Source organism: Montipora foliosa, unplaced genomic scaffold (genome assembly GCF_036669935.1).
Source record: "Montipora foliosa isolate CH-2021 unplaced genomic scaffold, ASM3666993v2 scaffold_6, whole genome shotgun sequence".
Lineage (NCBI taxonomy): Eukaryota > Metazoa > Cnidaria > Anthozoa > Scleractinia > Acroporidae > Montipora > Montipora foliosa.
In genome coordinates, this window is record NW_027179807.1 from 58,441 (window position 1) to 78,126 (window position 19,686).

The 19,686-nt window shown below is 51.1% G+C and overlaps 8 non-coding genes across 8 annotated transcripts; 6 read left to right on the top strand and 2 right to left on the bottom strand.

Annotated features, from left to right (window-relative positions):
- The first annotated feature begins 4,354 nt into the window (after positions 1 to 4,354).
- LOC137990135 (U2 spliceosomal RNA) lies at positions 4,355 to 4,545 on the top strand. The gene has a single exon (XR_011121157.1). It is a non-coding gene; the product is annotated as a U2 spliceosomal RNA (small nuclear RNA).
- A 194-nt stretch (positions 4,546 to 4,739) lies between these two features.
- On the top strand, positions 4,740 to 4,903 carry LOC137990107 (U1 spliceosomal RNA). Its single transcript, XR_011121134.1, has one exon. It is a non-coding gene; the product is annotated as a U1 spliceosomal RNA (small nuclear RNA).
- Positions 4,904 to 5,883: 980 nt separating this feature from the next.
- On the bottom strand, positions 5,884 to 6,002 carry LOC137990091 (5S ribosomal RNA). The gene has a single exon (XR_011121118.1). It is a non-coding gene; the product is annotated as a 5S ribosomal RNA (ribosomal RNA).
- Positions 6,003 to 6,269: 267 nt separating this feature from the next.
- On the top strand, positions 6,270 to 6,461 carry LOC137990118 (U2 spliceosomal RNA). Its single transcript, XR_011121145.1, has one exon. It is a non-coding gene; the product is annotated as a U2 spliceosomal RNA (small nuclear RNA).
- A 5,639-nt stretch (positions 6,462 to 12,100) lies between these two features.
- Positions 12,101 to 12,291, top strand: LOC137990136 (U2 spliceosomal RNA). Its single transcript, XR_011121158.1, has one exon. It is a non-coding gene; the product is annotated as a U2 spliceosomal RNA (small nuclear RNA).
- A 194-nt stretch (positions 12,292 to 12,485) lies between these two features.
- On the top strand, positions 12,486 to 12,649 carry LOC137990109 (U1 spliceosomal RNA). Its single transcript, XR_011121136.1, has one exon. It is a non-coding gene; the product is annotated as a U1 spliceosomal RNA (small nuclear RNA).
- A 976-nt stretch (positions 12,650 to 13,625) lies between these two features.
- LOC137990092 (5S ribosomal RNA) lies at positions 13,626 to 13,744 on the bottom strand. The gene has a single exon (XR_011121119.1). It is a non-coding gene; the product is annotated as a 5S ribosomal RNA (ribosomal RNA).
- A 267-nt stretch (positions 13,745 to 14,011) lies between these two features.
- LOC137990120 (U2 spliceosomal RNA) lies at positions 14,012 to 14,203 on the top strand. The gene has a single exon (XR_011121147.1). It is a non-coding gene; the product is annotated as a U2 spliceosomal RNA (small nuclear RNA).
- Positions 14,204 to 19,686: the final 5,483 nt, after the last annotated feature.

The following is a 19,686-nucleotide window of genomic DNA, read 5'->3' on the forward strand; positions in this document are numbered from 1 at the left end:
CACACCGACCTCAGGGACAATGAGTTATCCCCCCTGGTACTCCACCCATGGCCTCTCCTGCCACCAGTAAATGTTAAGGAGGGTGCGGCCCTCCCTAAAACGGTAATGGTGGGTCCTCGACGCGCGTGCAGGTGGCTGCCTCCCCCGCCGCTGCGTCTGATGGTTTGGCTGCGCCACAGAGTAATACAATGTTAACACTAGTAGTAACGTAGTTGGTGTAATGGACAATACTACTATAGTTAATGGAAAAGAAATGGAAATGGATAATAGTAATAATGTAGTTACTGGAAAAGAAATGACAAATAATGCTGTAGTTAATGGAAAAGAAATGGAAATGGATAATAGTAATAATGGAAAAGAAATGGATACGAATGATAATGAACTAGTTAATGAGACTGAATACAGTCAAAGTATATTTAGTGACGATGACCCTTTAACGGGCATCAATGTAACCCCTGTAAATACCCCACAGGTTCTATCTCTGTCTCCCGTAATGGTTAACGAGGTCGAGCTGACTGATTCACCAGTCACTAAGCGTGGACTTTCGGATGTTGAGGCTTCCTCTGATGATCAGGTCAAGTCTAAGAAGAAAGCGAAGAAACCTCTTCCTGGTTCTGCGGTCCCCGGCCGCTCGAAGTCTGGAAAGGGCAGGGAGTCTGGGAGGGCTGTTCATTCTGGCCTTCCCTCCTTGGCTCCCCCTGCCCCGGTTCGGAGCCGTCGCTCCTAGTTGTGCTGTCTCTCTCTTTCTTCTCAGTTATGGCTCTCTCTATCCTCTCCTTAAACACCAATGGTCTCAGGGACTCGTCCAAGCGCGCTGGTGTTCTGCACTGGTTACGTTCCTTTCCTCAGGTCCCTGACATTGTCTGCCTACAAGAGGGCCCACTGCTCTTCAGACAGTGAATGTCAGTCTGGTTTCGTTCATCTGGTTTTAATGCAGTTGCTTCTGTTGGCTCTGCACACTCTTGTGGTTGCATCATTTTATTCCGCCCCACGGTCACCCTTACGAGCTCTTGGTGTGACACCGCTGGGCGTGTTGTTTTTTGCCACTTTACCCATTCTGGGCACCCGTTTCGTATCTGCTGTCTCTACGCCCCCAATCGCAACCCAGCCCGTGACGACTTCCTGGACGACGTCTCGTCTTGGGTTGATCCCACCTATCCGACCTTCCTTGCCGGGGACTTTAACACTGTGTTCGACCGCGCCCTCGATCGTCGGGGCTCCAATGTCTCTGACACTTCCCGCGAAAGTACTGCTACCTTAAAACGTCTTTTTGACTCCTGCTGTTGTCTGGACATTTGGAGGCACCTGCATCCTTCCGATTCTGCCTTCTCTTGGACTCGCTCAGACGGCCTTATGGCCTCCCGTATTGATCTCATTGGTGCCCCGTACTCCTGTTACCATCAGTCTTGACTTGCGATATTATTCCTTGTCCGTTTTCGGATCACTGTGGTGTGGTGCTTTCTTGTAGTGTCCCAGACATTGCTGCTCCTGGGACAGTTTCTGGAAGCTCAACATTTCTGTCCTCAATGATGAGGACTATATCCAGCATATCACTAATTTTTGGTCCGTTTGGAGGCAGTCCATGCTGTCCTTCCCGTCACTAGCTAAGTGGTGGGATAAGGGCAAGAGCCAAATCAAAGGCCTCACAATTAAATATTGCGCTGAGCGCTCGAAAGAAAACATCGCAGTGTCGAGACCTCCTTGGCCGACTAGCTGGGCATCTTAAGAACCGTGTTGATGCCGGTTTCACCTCCTGTGTTGAGCCGTACCATTCTACCCTGTCTGCCCTTGCTGCCCTAGACCTCGAGGCAGCTCGGGGAGCCCAAGTCCGTGCTCGGGCCAATGGGTTGAGGAAGGTGAAACCTCCTCGGCCTTTTTCTTCCGTCTGGAAAAGAAGCGTGCCGCCGACCGACTTATTTCAGCACTTCGATGCGATGATGGCACAGTGGTCTCGAGTTCAAAGGACCTATGCCAGGCTTTTGCTTCCTTTTATTCTAACTTGTTTAGTGCCGAGCCTACTGACGGGGACGTGGCTCTTTCCCTGCTCGACGCCCTCACCTCCACCTTGTCCGCCGACCAGGCTCAACAGTGTGATGGTCCTCTCCAGTCGGAGGAGTGTTATACTGCTTTATGTGGGATGGCTCGAGGCAAGACCCCGGGCTTGGATGGCCTCCCTATGGAGTTTTATGTCAAATTCTGGCCGGTGCTCGGACAGGACCTCGTGCTCGTCCTGAACTCATGTTATGAGGCTGGCACTCTCAGCCTCTCTCAGCGTCGAGGCATCATTTCTCTCATCTTTAAGACGGGTGACCGGCTGAACCCTCGTAACTGGCGGCCAATTTCCCTCCTTAGTGTGGACTACAAGCTCGCTGCCCGCGTCATCGCTGGGCGTCTCCTGAAGGTTATTCATGCCGTGGTGGCTGAGGATCAAACCTGTGGTGTCCCCGGTCGTTATATTGGTGAGAACGTCGCTTATCTCCGAGACATGGTCCATTACGCCACGCAATCCGGGTCTCCTTGTGCCATCCTCTCGCTCGACCAAGAAAAAGCGTTTGATCGCGTTGATTGGTCCTTTCTGCATGCCACCCTCTGCAGAATGGGTTTCCAAACCTCCTTTCTGCGCTGGATCCGCCTTTTCTATAATGCTGTTCAGAGTGCTGTCATTGTTAACGGTCATGTCTCAAACTTTTTCAGTCTCACACGGGGGGTGCGTCAAGGCTGCCCCCTCGCACCTTTGCTGTATGTTATGGTCGCTGAGGTCTTGGCCGCCAATATTCGAGCAAATCCCGCCATTACTGGACCTTTGCTGCCTGGACTGCCCTCACCGCTCTCTCCAATTTCCCAGTACGCGGATGACACATCGCTCATCTTGTCCTCCGATGCCTCCATTAGGGCTGTTTTTGACACCTACACAAGGTATGAGCTTGGTTCTGGATCCAAGCTCAACCTGACAAAGTCTCGCGGCTTGTGGCTGGGGTCTTGGGCTGGCCGAACTGACCCCCCTGTCCCTCTCGACTGGACATCTTCTAAGCTTAAAATCCTCGGAGTCTTCATTGGCCCGCATGACATTGATGAACTAATTGGCGGCCTCGGATAGAGGCTGTGGAACGCGTCCTCTCCTCCTGGCGTCAGCGCTCCTTGTCTTTTCATGGCAAGGCTTTGGTCATCAATTGCCTGGCCCTCGCCAGGGTTTGGTATGTGGCATCCCTGGTCCACATGCCCCCCTGGGTACTTAAAGAACTTAACTCCCTTGTTTTCTCATTCTTCTGGAAAACCAAGCGGGAGCTCGTTGCACGTGCTGTGGTCGTTCAGCCCACATCGCTGGGAGGTTTCTCGGTGGTGGACATTAAGCTCAAGGTTTGGTCGCTTCTGGGTCAGTGGGTCAAACGGTCTACTTTGTCCTCGTCAAGCTGGTCCTCCTTTGTGTCGTACTGGTTTCAATCGTGTTTTGCTGCCTCCTCTCTTGATGTTTTCTCCCGTCCCGCTGCCTTCGACAGGTCCCTGTTACCGCCATTTTACTCCTCTTTGCTTTTGGCCTGGGAGTCGCTTGGTGGCTCTTTTTCCCCCTCCCGGGGAACTTTGGTTTTCGCATCCTCTGACCCTCACGTTGTCGCCTCCGTGGCTTTTTTTCTCTGCCAAAGTCGGTTACCAGTTTCTTTTATCCTGTTCCTCTGTCACACCGCACTGTGTAGTTAAGTTCTTTCCCTCCTTTGGGGACCTTTACTGGTATGATACGTGGCGCCAGTTCCACTTCTTTGATTTTGACCGCTTTGTTGTTGATTTCTCCTGGAAGGTAGCTCATGGTGTGATTTACACTGCTGAGCGTCTTCTCTCTTTTGGTTTATCTGTCTCCTCCGCTTGTTTTTGTGGTCCTGTCGTCGAGTCACTGTCGCATTTGCTCTTTGTGTGTCCCCTTGCTCAAAGTGTTGTTGGTTGGCTACAGTCCCTCCTTTTTCATTTCTCGCCTATGTGTCCTGTGCTTGAGCGTCGCCATTTACTTTTTGGTTTCAATTCCACTGAGCTTCACGCAGTGCCCAAAGTCTTCAGTTACCTGTTGTGTGCCTGTAAGTTTCACATCTGGCTGGCCCGCAATGACTACCGCTTTCGTTCTGTCAACCTGGGGCCCTCGCCGTCATTGAGGGAGCAAAGGCCCGTGTCAAGTTCCACCTCCCCTTGCTCTTCAAGCGTTTTTCAACCCGGAGACGTCGACGTTATTTTGCCCGCCAGTGGGGGGCGGATGGAGTCATCGCCTCTATGTTTCCAACAAGCTCGTTTTTCGCTTCGGGCCACCTGCTTAATTCACCCTCTGTACCACCTGATTTGCTTAGTTTTATTTCGCCTCTGTCGCCTAATACTGGTGACCAATGCCTCAGGCGTTGGATGAGTCTGTCGACTGGTGACCTTTGGTCTGCCATTCACCGCTGCTCATCGAGCAGCTCATATATTAAACTGATTTTTGGAACTGGGCCGTGGAAAAGAGGCTTGCCTCGTCCCGGCCACGGGTTGCCTCGGTATAGCACTACCTCCGAGCGTGGCCCACTTCCCTCTGGGGAAGAAATAATCAAGTGAAAGCAGAACAAATGACCAAGCAACCAACCTTCACATTCTCTTCTCTTTTCTAGGTAGCATAGCAGCGAGTGGACAGCACGACACGACAGGACGAGGAGCACGTGACCCCCATTACCACATGGTATGCGCAGACAAGTTGCGTTTTGCGGTTCCGGAGAGGTTGAAAAGGCATACTTACCTGACGCGGGAGGCACTGTGATCAGGGAGGCAGTCCTCTCAAGGTGAGGCTCTTTCATTGCACTTCGATTGGGTTGACCCTTGCGATTACCCCAAATGTGGGTAACTCGAGCGTATAATTTCTGGTAGTGGGGACCTGCGTTCGCGCTAGTCCCCGCACCAAACCCCGGTGGCAAAGTTGGCTAATGGGAAGGTTTGTTGGTAACGTTTCAGGCAGGGCAGGGAAGGAGATGCGGTGGCGGTGTAAGGACTAAGGAAGGTGAGTTGTATTTGTGAATTCCACTGCTGAAATTGTAGGTGAATGTTCCGTACTTGGTGCACTGCAAAACTGTGATTTTATTTCTTTCATTCTTGGCCGTAGAGAGAGCGAGAGGACGTGTTTATTTCAGCCGCATCGATTTCCATCGATAGACGAGTGAGACAAGAAAATGCCAGCGGGTCGAGCTCTTATCCTCGTGCATCGTTTCGAAAACGTAAGTGGATGTGTGTTTGTACTGCTCCATCGCGATAGATTTCTTTTGCGTTGTGTTATGTTGCGTTCTGGAGAGCCCGTTTTGCATTGAGTAACTGAGGACCCGCCAGATCAGTTGGCGTTACATTTCTGTGGCCAACACTTTGTGGTTTCTCTATGTTATCAGTTAATTGGATTGTTATCATAAAAAGTAAATCTTTCATGGTCAGGATAGTGTCTTATCGGCCCTTTGAATACGTACTGTCCGTGTTGAGCAGGGAACAGTAAGACTTTGAAGTGCGCTACGTCACGTAAGTCACGGTTTCGCAGGATCAATGTTGTAGTGTTTGGAGCCTTCGTTTGTATGCATATCATCGGGGGGCTAGGTTAACTTCCATCTAATGCATAACAGTGCATGCATTTTTTACTTGTCGTATCCTGTTCTTTGCTCACACGAAAAGATACGTTTCATGTCATAAACGTTGGATTGATAAGATCTCGCGCGCACGCGCTCCCTTGGGAATACAAGTTCCACTTTCTCGTGTGAACTATTTTGTTTTTGTTGTATGTCTCATCTTTGACATATCGTTGGCATGTTGTGTTCAAAAAACCTGGTTTGGAATGTTCTTTCATTAAAGGAAACTGAGATTTTTTGAGATAATCAAGTGTACAGAAGGAAAAAGGGAAGCCTACAACACGGGGTATTCCCAGGCGGTCTCCCATCCAAGTACTAACCCCGCCCGACAGGGCTTAACTTCGGTGATCGGACGAGAACCGGTGTTTTCCCTGTGGTATGGTCGTAGACAAGTAATTCGCCGTGAAAATTAACTTTGTTATAAGGGAAAATAAAAACGAGGTCAGAGCAAGCACAATGTGCATTTGTCCTCTTGCCGTCAACGCAAGTGCCATGCAATGCTGGTCCTGCTGCCCACTGTACAAGGGCGATCGTTGTGTGCGCCTCGCTTTCAGGTTGGCTTTGGGCATTCCTTCCTTGGCACGGATTGTAATCGGACCACCATATCTCGTGGCCATGAGACTGGGAGCACCTTGTCCGCTGTGAGCATTTACGGGCATCGCTTCTCGGCCTTTTGGCTAAGATCAAGTGTAGTATCTGTTCTTATCAGCTTAATATCTGATACGCTGCTCATCGAGCAGCTCATATATTAAACTGATTTTTGGAACTGGGCCGTGGAAAAGAGGCTTGCCTCGTCCCGGCCACGGGTTGCCTCGGTATAGCACTACCTCCGAGCGTGGCCCACTTCCCTCTGGGGAAGAAATAATCAAGTGAAAGCAGAACAAATGACCAAGCAACCAACCTTCACATTTCTCTTCTCTTTTCTAGGTAGCATAGCAGCGAGTGGACAGCACGACACGACAGGACGAGGAGCACGTGACCCCCATTACCACATGGTATGCGCAGACAAGTTGCGTTTTTGCGGTTCCGGAGAGGTTGAAAAGGCATACTTACCTGACGCGGGTTTTTATTATCTGCCAGGTTCGTGCCTTTCCTTGTGGTACGCGTAAGTTCCGTATTGGAATTGGAGTGTGGGGACAAGCGTTTTTGGGATTTGTGGTAAGATTTTTGATTCCTGAGTTTTACTGGTGACCCTCCTGGGGACTTATGCTTGGCGTCCTGCCATAACCCAGGGTAGCCAGTCTTTCTGTTCCCTTCCTGGGAGCTTTGCTTTCCGGGGGGACTGTTTTTTCTCTTTTTCCCTTTTCATCATGCCTCTTGCGGCCTTTAAGAGGACAGTAGTCCTCGACCTTTCCGATGTTCCAACCTCTGTTCCCAGGGCGGAACTTGTTACAGCCATCAAGGGAAAGTTCACCCCCTTTGTGATTGACAGTATTCAGTTTGTTCCCGTAAAACTGGTTCAGATTACTTTCGCTGACCCAAAATGTAAAAATATTGTTGAAGGTTATGATTTTGTCACTTTAGCTGGTGCTAAGTGCAAAGTCATGTATGCTGGGCCTCGAGCTCAAAATGTTATGTTGTATCACTATCCCTTTGAGGAGAGTGATGATCGCCTCCGGCCCTACTTTTCCTCGTACGGGAAGGTGGAGACGATAAGGCACCAGCATTACCCGGGTGACCCTGCAATCTGCACTGGAGCCCGTATCATCAAAATGGTTCGTTCTGGCCGGATCCCTCGTAATCTGGACATTGCTGGATATAAATGTAAGGTGTGGTATGTGGGTCAGCCGGCCGAATGTGATATCTGTCGTGGGGAACACCTCACCAAAAACTGTGACTTGCGCGGGAAGTGCCGCAGGTGTCGGGAGCCTGGTCACATGGCCAGGGATTGCCCAACCCCCCCAATGCCTGGGGGAACCCACCATCTTCGCCTGCGACCCCCGCCCATCCGTCCGCTTCACTTGTTGTTGGTGCCACTCCCCCGGAGTCGCTGCCTCCCCTCCTGGATGTCAGTTCTGGTCCTGAGGACCTTCCCACTTCTCCTGCAAGCTCTGACCATGAGGACTCTGGGGACGAGGGGGTAACCCTTCGTCCTCCTGCCCCCACGCAACCTGGTATTTCAAGTTGGGGTTCCCACACCGACCTCAGGGACAATGAGTTATCCCCCCTGGTACTCCACCCATGGCCTCTCCTGCCACCAGTAAATGTTAAGGAGGGTGCGGCCCTCCCTAAAACGGTAATGGTGGGTCCTCGACGCGCGTGCAGGTGGCTGCCTCCCCCGCCGCTGCGTCTGATGGTTTGGCTGCGCCACAGAGTAATACAATGTTAACACTAGTAGTAACGTAGTTGGTGTAATGGACAATACTACTATAGTTAATGGAAAAGAAATGGAAATGGATAATAGTAATAATGTAGTTACTGGAAAAGAAATGACAAATAATGCTGTAGTTAATGGAAAAGAAATGGAAATGGATAATAGTAATAATGGAAAAGAAATGGATACGAATGATAATGAACTAGTTAATGAGACTGAATACAGTCAAAGTATATTTAGTGACGATGACCCTTTAACGGGCATCAATGTAACCCCTGTAAATACCCCACAGGTTCTATCTCTGTCTCCCGTAATGGTTAACGAGGTCGAGCTGACTGATTCACCAGTCACTAAGCGTGGACTTTCGGATGTTGAGGCTTCCTCTGATGATCAGGTCAAGTCTAAGAAGAAAGCGAAGAAACCTCTTCCTGGTTCTGCGGTCCCCGGCCGCTCGAAGTCTGGAAAGGGCAGGGAGTCTGGGAGGGCTGTTCATTCTGGCCTTCCCTCCTTGGCTCCCCCTGCCCCGGTTCGGAGCCGTCGCTCCTAGTTGTGCTGTCTCTCTCTTTCTTCTCAGTTATGGCTCTCTCTATCCTCTCCTTAAACACCAATGGTCTCAGGGACTCGTCCAAGCGCGCTGGTGTTCTGCACTGGTTACGTTCCTTTCCTCAGGTCCCTGACATTGTCTGCCTACAAGAGGGCCCACTGCTCTTCAGACAGTGAATGTCAGTCTGGTTTCGTTCATCTGGTTTTAATGCAGTTGCTTCTGTTGGCTCTGCACACTCTTGTGGTTGCATCATTTTATTCCGCCCCACGGTCACCCTTACGAGCTCTTGGTGTGACACCGCTGGGCGTGTTGTTTTTTGCCACTTTACCCATTCTGGGCACCCGTTTCGTATCTGCTGTCTCTACGCCCCCAATCGCAACCCAGCCCGTGACGACTTCCTGGACGACGTCTCGTCTTGGGTTGATCCCACCTATCCGACCTTCCTTGCCGGGGACTTTAACACTGTGTTCGACCGCGCCCTCGATCGTCGGGGCTCCAATGTCTCTGACACTTCCCGCGAAAGTACTGCTACCTTAAAACGTCTTTTTGACTCCTGCTGTTGTCTGGACATTTGGAGGCACCTGCATCCTTCCGATTCTGCCTTCTCTTGGACTCGCTCAGACGGCCTTATGGCCTCCCGTATTGATCTCATTGGTGCCCCGTACTCCTGTTACCATCAGTCTTGACTTGCGATATTATTCCTTGTCCGTTTTCGGATCACTGTGGTGTGGTGCTTTCTTGTAGTGTCCCAGACATTGCTGCTCCTGGGACAGTTTCTGGAAGCTCAACATTTCTGTCCTCAATGATGAGGACTATATCCAGCATATCACTAATTTTTGGTCCGTTTGGAGGCAGTCCATGCTGTCCTTCCCGTCACTAGCTAAGTGGTGGGATAAGGGCAAGAGCCAAATCAAAGGCCTCACAATTAAATATTGCGCTGAGCGCTCGAAAGAAAACATCGCAGTGTCGAGACCTCCTTGGCCGACTAGCTGGGCATCTTAAGAACCGTGTTGATGCCGGTTTCACCTCCTGTGTTGAGCCGTACCATTCTACCCTGTCTGCCCTTGCTGCCCTAGACCTCGAGGCAGCTCGGGGAGCCCAAGTCCGTGCTCGGGCCAATGGGTTGAGGAAGGTGAAACCTCCTCGGCCTTTTTCTTCCGTCTGGAAAAGAAGCGTGCCGCCGACCGACTTATTTCAGCACTTCGATGCGATGATGGCACAGTGGTCTCGAGTTCAAAGGACCTATGCCAGGCTTTTGCTTCCTTTTATTCTAACTTGTTTAGTGCCGAGCCTACTGACGGGGACGTGGCTCTTTCCCTGCTCGACGCCCTCACCTCCACCTTGTCCGCCGACCAGGCTCAACAGTGTGATGGTCCTCTCCAGTCGGAGGAGTGTTATACTGCTTTATGTGGGATGGCTCGAGGCAAGACCCCGGGCTTGGATGGCCTCCCTATGGAGTTTTATGTCAAATTCTGGCCGGTGCTCGGACAGGACCTCGTGCTCGTCCTGAACTCATGTTATGAGGCTGGCACTCTCAGCCTCTCTCAGCGTCGAGGCATCATTTCTCTCATCTTTAAGACGGGTGACCGGCTGAACCCTCGTAACTGGCGGCCAATTTCCCTCCTTAGTGTGGACTACAAGCTCGCTGCCCGCGTCATCGCTGGGCGTCTCCTGAAGGTTATTCATGCCGTGGTGGCTGAGGATCAAACCTGTGGTGTCCCCGGTCGTTATATTGGTGAGAACGTCGCTTATCTCCGAGACATGGTCCATTACGCCACGCAATCCGGGTCTCCTTGTGCCATCCTCTCGCTCGACCAAGAAAAAGCGTTTGATCGCGTTGATTGGTCCTTTCTGCATGCCACCCTCTGCAGAATGGGTTTCCAAACCTCCTTTCTGCGCTGGATCCGCCTTTTCTATAATGCTGTTCAGAGTGCTGTCATTGTTAACGGTCATGTCTCAAACTTTTTCAGTCTCACACGGGGGGTGCGTCAAGGCTGCCCCCTCGCACCTTTGCTGTATGTTATGGTCGCTGAGGTCTTGGCCGCCAATATTCGAGCAAATCCCGCCATTACTGGACCTTTGCTGCCTGGACTGCCCTCACCGCTCTCTCCAATTTCCCAGTACGCGGATGACACATCGCTCATCTTGTCCTCCGATGCCTCCATTAGGGCTGTTTTTGACACCTACACAAGGTATGAGCTTGGTTCTGGATCCAAGCTCAACCTGACAAAGTCTCGCGGCTTGTGGCTGGGGTCTTGGGCTGGCCGAACTGACCCCCCTGTCCCTCTCGACTGGACATCTTCTAAGCTTAAAATCCTCGGAGTCTTCATTGGCCCGCATGACATTGATGAACTAATTGGCGGCCTCGGATAGAGGCTGTGGAACGCGTCCTCTCCTCCTGGCGTCAGCGCTCCTTGTCTTTTCATGGCAAGGCTTTGGTCATCAATTGCCTGGCCCTCGCCAGGGTTTGGTATGTGGCATCCCTGGTCCACATGCCCCCCTGGGTACTTAAAGAACTTAACTCCCTTGTTTTCTCATTCTTCTGGAAAACCAAGCGGGAGCTCGTTGCACGTGCTGTGGTCGTTCAGCCCACATCGCTGGGAGGTTTCTCGGTGGTGGACATTAAGCTCAAGGTTTGGTCGCTTCTGGGTCAGTGGGTCAAACGGTCTACTTTGTCCTCGTCAAGCTGGTCCTCCTTTGTGTCGTACTGGTTTCAATCGTGTTTTGCTGCCTCCTCTCTTGATGTTTTCTCCCGTCCCGCTGCCTTCGACAGGTCCCTGTTACCGCCATTTTACTCCTCTTTGCTTTTGGCCTGGGAGTCGCTTGGTGGCTCTTTTTCCCCCTCCCGGGGAACTTTGGTTTTCGCATCCTCTGACCCTCACGTTGTCGCCTCCGTGGCTTTTTTTCTCTGCCAAAGTCGGTTACCAGTTTCTTTTATCCTGTTCCTCTGTCACACCGCACTGTGTAGTTAAGTTCTTTCCCTCCTTTGGGGACCTTTACTGGTATGATACGTGGCGCCAGTTCCACTTCTTTGATTTTGACCGCTTTGTTGTTGATTTCTCCTGGAAGGTAGCTCATGGTGTGATTTACACTGCTGAGCGTCTTCTCTCTTTTGGTTTATCTGTCTCCTCCGCTTGTTTTTGTGGTCCTGTCGTCGAGTCACTGTCGCATTTGCTCTTTGTGTGTCCCCTTGCTCAAAGTGTTGTTGGTTGGCTACAGTCCCTCCTTTTTCATTTCTCGCCTATGTGTCCTGTGCTTGAGCGTCGCCATTTACTTTTTGGTTTCAATTCCACTGAGCTTCACGCAGTGCCCAAAGTCTTCAGTTACCTGTTGTGTGCCTGTAAGTTTCACATCTGGCTGGCCCGCAATGACTACCGCTTTCGTTCTGTCAACCTGGGGCCCTCGCCGTCATTGAGGGAGCAAAGGCCCGTGTCAAGTTCCACCTCCCCTTGCTCTTCAAGCGTTTTTCAACCCGGAGACGTCGACGTTATTTTGCCCGCCAGTGGGGGGCGGATGGAGTCATCGCCTCTATGTTTCCAACAAGCTCGTTTTTCGCTTCGGGCCACCTGCTTAATTCACCCTCTGTACCACCTGATTTGCTTAGTTTTATTTCGCCTCTGTCGCCTAATACTGGTGACCAATGCCTCAGGCGTTGGATGAGTCTGTCGACTGGTGACCTTTGGTCTGCCATTCACCGCTGCTCATCGAGCAGCTCATATATTAAACTGATTTTTGGAACTGGGCCGTGGAAAAGAGGCTTGCCTCGTCCCGGCCACGGGTTGCCTCGGTATAGCACTACCTCCGAGCGTGGCCCACTTCCCTCTGGGGAAGAAATAATCAAGTGAAAGCAGAACAAATGACCAAGCAACCAACCTTCACATTCTCTTCTCTTTTCTAGGTAGCATAGCAGCGAGTGGACAGCACGACACGACAGGACGAGGAGCACGTGACCCCCATTACCACATGGTATGCGCAGACAAGTTGCGTTTTGCGGTTCCGGAGAGGTTGAAAAGGCATACTTACCTGACGCGGGAGGCACTGTGATCAGGGAGGCAGTCCTCTCAAGGTGAGGCTCTTTCATTGCACTTCGATTGGGTTGACCCTTGCGATTACCCCAAATGTGGGTAACTCGAGCGTATAATTTCTGGTAGTGGGGACCTGCGTTCGCGCTAGTCCCCGCACCAAACCCCGGTGGCAAAGTTGGCTAATGGGAAGGTTTGTTGGTAACGTTTCAGGCAGGGCAGGGAAGGAGATGCGGTGGCGGTGTAAGGACTAAGGAAGGTGAGTTGTATTTGTGAATTCCACTGCTGAAATTGTAGGTGAATGTTCCGTACTTGGTGCACTGCAAAACTGTGATTTTATTTCTTTCATTCTTGGCCGTAGAGAGAGCGAGAGGACGTGTTTATTTCAGCCGCATCGATTTCCATCGATAGACGAGTGAGACAAGAAAATGCCAGCGGGTCGAGCTCTTATCCTCGTGCATCGTTTCGAAAACGTAAGTGGATGTGTGTTTGTACTGCTCCATCGCGATAGATTTCTTTTGCGTTGTGTTATGTTGCGTTCTGGAGAGCCCGTTTTGCATTGAGTAACTGAGGACCCGCCAGATCAGTTGGCGTTACATTTCTGTGGCCAACACTTTGTGGTTTCTCTATGTTATCAGTTAATTGGATTGTTATCATAAAAAGTAAATCTTTCATGGTCAGGATAGTGTCTTATCGGCCCTTTGAATACGTACTGTCCGTGTTGAGCAGGGAACAGTAAGACTTTGAAGTGCGCTACGTCACGTAAGTCACGTTTTCGCAGGATCAATGTTGTAGTGTTGTAGCCTTCGTTGTATGCATATCATCCGGGCTAGGTTAACTTCCATCTAATGCATAACAGTGCATGCATTTTTTACTTGTCGTATCCTGTTCTTTGCTCACACGAAAAGATACGTTTCATGTCATAAACGTTGGATTGATAAGATCTCGCGCGCACGCGCTCCCTTGGGAATACAAGTTCCACTTTCTCGTGTGAACTATTTTGTTTTTGTTGTATGTCTCATCTTTGACATATCGTTGGCATGTTGTGTTCAAAAAACCTGGTTTGGAATGTTCTTTCATTAAAGGAAACTGAGATTTTTTGAGATAATCAAGTGTACAGAAGGAAAAAGGGAAGCCTACAACACGGGGTATTCCCAGGCGGTCTCCCATCCAAGTACTAACCCCGCCCGACAGGGCTTAACTTCGGTGATCGGACGAGAACCGGTGTTTTCCCTGTGGTATGGTCGTAGACAAGTAATTCGCCGTGAAAATTAACTTTGTTATAAGGGAAAATAAAAACGAGGTCAGAGCAAGCACAATGTGCATTTGTCCTCTTGCCGTCAACGCAAGTGCCATGCAATGCTGGTCCTGCTGCCCACTGTACAAGGGCGATCGTTGTGTGCGCCTCGCTTTCAGGTTGGCTTTGGGCATTCCTTCCTTGGCACGGATTGTAATCGGACCACCATATCTCGTGGCCATGAGACTGGGAGCACCTTGTCCGCTGTGAGCATTTACGGGCATCGCTTCTCGGCCTTTTGGCTAAGATCAAGTGTAGTATCTGTTCTTATCAGCTTAATATCTGATACGCTGCTCATCGAGCAGCTCATATATTAAACTGATTTTTGGAACTGGGCCGTGGAAAAGAGGCTTGCCTCGTCCCGGCCACGGGTTGCCTCGGTATAGCACTACCTCCGAGCGTGGCCCACTTCCCTCTGGGGAAGAAATAATCAAGTGAAAGCAGAACAAATGACCAAGCAACCAACCTTCACATTTCTCTTCTCTTTTCTAGGTAGCATAGCAGCGAGTGGACAGCACGACACGACAGGACGAGGAGCACGTGACCCCCATTACCACATGGTATGCGCAGACAAGTTGCGTTTTTGCGGTTCCGGAGAGGTTGAAAAGGCATACTTACCTGACGCGGGTTTTTATTATCTGCCAGGTTCGTGCCTTTCCTTGTGGTACGCGTAAGTTCCGTATTGGAATTGGAGTGTGGGGACAAGCGTTTTTGGGATTTGTGGTAAGATTTTTGATTCCTGAGTTTTACTGGTGACCCTCCTGGGGACTTATGCTTGGCGTCCTGCCATAACCCAGGGTAGCCAGTCTTTCTGTTCCCTTCCTGGGAGCTTTGCTTTCCGGGGGGACTGTTTTTTCTCTTTTTCCCTTTTCATCATGCCTCTTGCGGCCTTTAAGAGGACAGTAGTCCTCGACCTTTCCGATGTTCCAACCTCTGTTCCCAGGGCGGAACTTGTTACAGCCATCAAGGGAAAGTTCACCCCCTTTGTGATTGACAGTATTCAGTTTGTTCCCGTAAAACTGGTTCAGATTACTTTCGCTGACCCAAAATGTAAAAATATTGTTGAAGGTTATGATTTTGTCACTTTAGCTGGTGCTAAGTGCAAAGTCATGTATGCTGGGCCTCGAGCTCAAAATGTTATGTTGTATCACTATCCCTTTGAGGAGAGTGATGATCGCCTCCGGCCCTACTTTTCCTCGTACGGGAAGGTGGAGACGATAAGGCACCAGCATTACCCGGGTGACCCTGCAATCTGCACTGGAGCCCGTATCATCAAAATGGTTCGTTCTGGCCGGATCCCTCGTAATCTGGACATTGCTGGATATAAATGTAAGGTGTGGTATGTGGGTCAGCCGGCCGAATGTGATATCTGTCGTGGGGAACACCTCACCAAAAACTGTGACTTGCGCGGGAAGTGCCGCAGGTGTCGGGAGCCTGGTCACATGGCCAGGGATTGCCCAACCCCCCCAATGCCTGGGGGAACCCACCATCTTCGCCTGCGACCCCCGCCCATCCGTCCGCTTCACTTGTTGTTGGTGCCACTCCCCCGGAGTCGCTGCCTCCCCTCCTGGATGTCAGTTCTGGTCCTGAGGACCTTCCCACTTCTCCTGCAAGCTCTGACCATGAGGACTCTGGGGACGAGGGGGTAACCCTTCGTCCTCCTGCCCCCACGCAACCTGGTATTTCAAGTTGGGGTTCCCACACCGACCTCAGGGACAATGAGTTATCCCCCCTGGTACTCCACCCATGGCCTCTCCTGCCACCAGTAAATGTTAAGGAGGGTGCGGCCCTCCCTAAAACGGTAATGGTGGGTCCTCGACGCGCGTGCAGGTGGCTGCCTCCCCCGCCGCTGCGTCTGATGGTTTGGCTGCGCCACAGAGTAATACAATGTTAACACTAGTAGTAACGTAGTTGGTGTAATGGACAATACTACTATAGTTAATGGAAAAGAAATGGAAATGGATAATAGTAATAATGTAGTTACTGGAAAAGAAATGACAAATAATGCTGTAGTTAATGGAAAAGAAATGGAAATGGATAATAGTAATAATGGAAAAGAAATGGATACGAATGATAATGAACTAGTTAATGAGACTGAATACAGTCAAAGTATATTTAGTGACGATGACCCTTTAACGGGCATCAATGTAACCCCTGTAAATACCCCACAGGTTCTATCTCTGTCTCCCGTAATGGTTAACGAGGTCGAGCTGACTGATTCACCAGTCACTAAGCGTGGACTTTCGGATGTTGAGGCTTCCTCTGATGATCAGGTCAAGTCTAAGAAGAAAGCGAAGAAACCTCTTCCTGGTTCTGCGGTCCCCGGCCGCTCGAAGTCTGGAAAGGGCAGGGAGTCTGGGAGGGCTGTTCATTCTGGCCTTCCCTCCTTGGCTCCCCCTGCCCCGGTTCGGAGCCGTCGCTCCTAGTTGTGCTGTCTCTCTCTTTCTTCTCAGTTATGGCTCTCTCTATCCTCTCCTTAAACACCAATGGTCTCAGGGACTCGTCCAAGCGCGCTGGTGTTCTGCACTGGTTACGTTCCTTTCCTCAGGTCCCTGACATTGTCTGCCTACAAGAGGGCCCACTGCTCTTCAGACAGTGAATGTCAGTCTGGTTTCGTTCATCTGGTTTTAATGCAGTTGCTTCTGTTGGCTCTGCACACTCTTGTGGTTGCATCATTTTATTCCGCCCCACGGTCACCCTTACGAGCTCTTGGTGTGACACCGCTGGGCGTGTTGTTTTTTGCCACTTTACCCATTCTGGGCACCCGTTTCGTATCTGCTGTCTCTACGCCCCCAATCGCAACCCAGCCCGTGACGACTTCCTGGACGACGTCTCGTCTTGGGTTGATCCCACCTATCCGACCTTCCTTGCCGGGGACTTTAACACTGTGTTCGACCGCGCCCTCGATCGTCGGGGCTCCAATGTCTCTGACACTTCCCGCGAAAGTACTGCTACCTTAAAACGTCTTTTTGACTCCTGCTGTTGTCTGGACATTTGGAGGCACCTGCATCCTTCCGATTCTGCCTTCTCTTGGACTCGCTCAGACGGCCTTATGGCCTCCCGTATTGATCTCATTGGTGCCCCGTACTCCTGTTACCATCAGTCTTGACTTGCGATATTATTCCTTGTCCGTTTTCGGATCACTGTGGTGTGGTGCTTTCTTGTAGTGTCCCAGACATTGCTGCTCCTGGGACAGTTTCTGGAAGCTCAACATTTCTGTCCTCAATGATGAGGACTATATCCAGCATATCACTAATTTTTGGTCCGTTTGGAGGCAGTCCATGCTGTCCTTCCCGTCACTAGCTAAGTGGTGGGATAAGGGCAAGAGCCAAATCAAAGGCCTCACAATTAAATATTGCGCTGAGCGCTCGAAAGAAAACATCGCAGTGTCGAGACCTCCTTGGCCGACTAGCTGGGCATCTTAAGAACCGTGTTGATGCCGGTTTCACCTCCTGTGTTGAGCCGTACCATTCTACCCTGTCTGCCCTTGCTGCCCTAGACCTCGAGGCAGCTCGGGGAGCCCAAGTCCGTGCTCGGGCCAATGGGTTGAGGAAGGTGAAACCTCCTCGGCCTTTTTCTTCCGTCTGGAAAAGAAGCGTGCCGCCGACCGACTTATTTCAGCACTTCGATGCGATGATGGCACAGTGGTCTCGAGTTCAAAGGACCTATGCCAGGCTTTTGCTTCCTTTTATTCTAACTTGTTTAGTGCCGAGCCTACTGACGGGGACGTGGCTCTTTCCCTGCTCGACGCCCTCACCTCCACCTTGTCCGCCGACCAGGCTCAACAGTGTGATGGTCCTCTCCAGTCGGAGGAGTGTTATACTGCTTTATGTGGGATGGCTCGAGGCAAGACCCCGGGCTTGGATGGCCTCCCTATGGAGTTTTATGTCAAATTCTGGCCGGTGCTCGGACAGGACCTCGTGCTCGTCCTGAACTCATGTTATGAGGCTGGCACTCTCAGCCTCTCTCAGCGTCGAGGCATCATTTCTCTCATCTTTAAGACGGGTGACCGGCTGAACCCTCGTAACTGGCGGCCAATTTCCCTCCTTAGTGTGGACTACAAGCTCGCTGCCCGCGTCATCGCTGGGCGTCTCCTGAAGGTTATTCATGCCGTGGTGGCTGAGGATCAAACCTGTGGTGTCCCCGGTCGTTATATTGGTGAGAACGTCGCTTATCTCCGAGACATGGTCCATTACGCCACGCAATCCGGGTCTCCTTGTGCCATCCTCTCGCTCGACCAAGAAAAAGCGTTTGATCGCGTTGATTGGTCCTTTCTGCATGCCACCCTCTGCAGAATGGGTTTCCAAACCTCCTTTCTGCGCTGGATCCGCCTTTTCTATAATGCTGTTCAGAGTGCTGTCATTGTTAACGGTCATGTCTCAAACTTTTTCAGTCTCACACGGGGGGTGCGTCAAGGCTGCCCCCTCGCACCTTTGCTGTATGTTATGGTCGCTGAGGTCTTGGCCGCCAATATTCGAGCAAATCCCGCCATTACTGGACCTTTGCTGCCTGGACTGCCCTCACCGCTCTCTCCAATTTCCCAGTACGCGGATGACACATCGCTCATCTTGTCCTCCGATGCCTCCATTAGGGCTGTTTTTGACACCTACACAAGGTATGAGCTTGGTTCTGGATCCAAGCTCAACCTGACAAAGTCTCGCGGCTTGTGGCTGGGGTCTTGGGCTGGCCGAACTGACCCCCCTGTCCCTCTCGACTGGACATCTTCTAAGCTTAAAATCCTCGGAGTCTTCATTGGCCCGCATGACATTGATGAACTAATTGGCGGCCTCGGATAGAGGCTGTGGAACGCGTCCTCTCCTCCTGGCGTCAGCGCTCCTTGTCTTTTCATGGCAAGGCTTTGGTCATCAATTGCCTGGCCCTCGCCAGGGTTTGGTATGTGGCATCCCTGGTCCACATGCCCCCCTGGGTACTTAAAGAACTTAACTCCCTTGTTTTCTCATTCTTCTGGAAAACCAAGCGGGAGCTCGTTGCACGTGCTGTGGTCGTTCAGCCCACATCGCTGGGAGGTTTCTCGGTGGTGGACATTAAGCTCAAGGTTTGGTCGCTTCTGGGTCAGTGGGTCAAACGGTCTACTTTGTCCTCGTCAAGCTGGTCCTCCTTTGTGTCGTACTGGTTTCAATCGTGTTTTGCTGCCTCCTCTCTTGATGTTTTCTCCCGTCCCGCTGCCTTCGACAGGTCCCTGTTACCGCCATTTTACTCCTCTTTGCTTTTGGCCTGGGAGTCGCTTGGTGGCTCTTTTTCCCCCTCCCGGGGAACTTTGGTTTTCGCATCCTCTGACCCTCACGTTGTCGCCTCCGTGGCTTTTTTTCTCTGCCAAAGTCGGTTACCAGTTTCTTTTATCCTGTTCCTCTGTCACACCGCACTGTGTAGTTAAGTTCTTTCCCTCCTTTGGGGACCTTTACTGGTATGATACGTGGCGCCAGTTCCACTTCTTTGATTTTGACCGCTTTGTTGTTGATTTCTCCTGGAAGGTAGCTCATGGTGTGATTTACACTGCTGAGCGTCTTCTCTCTTTTGGTTTATCTGTCTCCTCCGCTTGTTTTTGTGGTCCTGTCGTCGAGTCACTGTCGCATTTGCTCTTTGTGTGTCCCCTTGCTCAAAGTGTTGTTGGTTGGCTACAGTCCCTCCTTTTTCATTTCTCGCCTATGTGTCCTGTGCTTGAGCGTCGCCATTTACTTTTTGGTTTCAATTCCACTGAGCTTCACGCAGTGCCCAAAGTCTTCAGTTACCTGTTGTGTGCCTGTAAGTTTCACATCTGGCTGGCCCGCAATGACTACCGCTTTCGTTCTGTCAACCTGGGGCCCTCGCCGTCATTGAGGGAGCAAAGGCCCGTGTCAAGTTCCACCTCCCCTTGCTCTTCAAGCGTTTTTCAACCC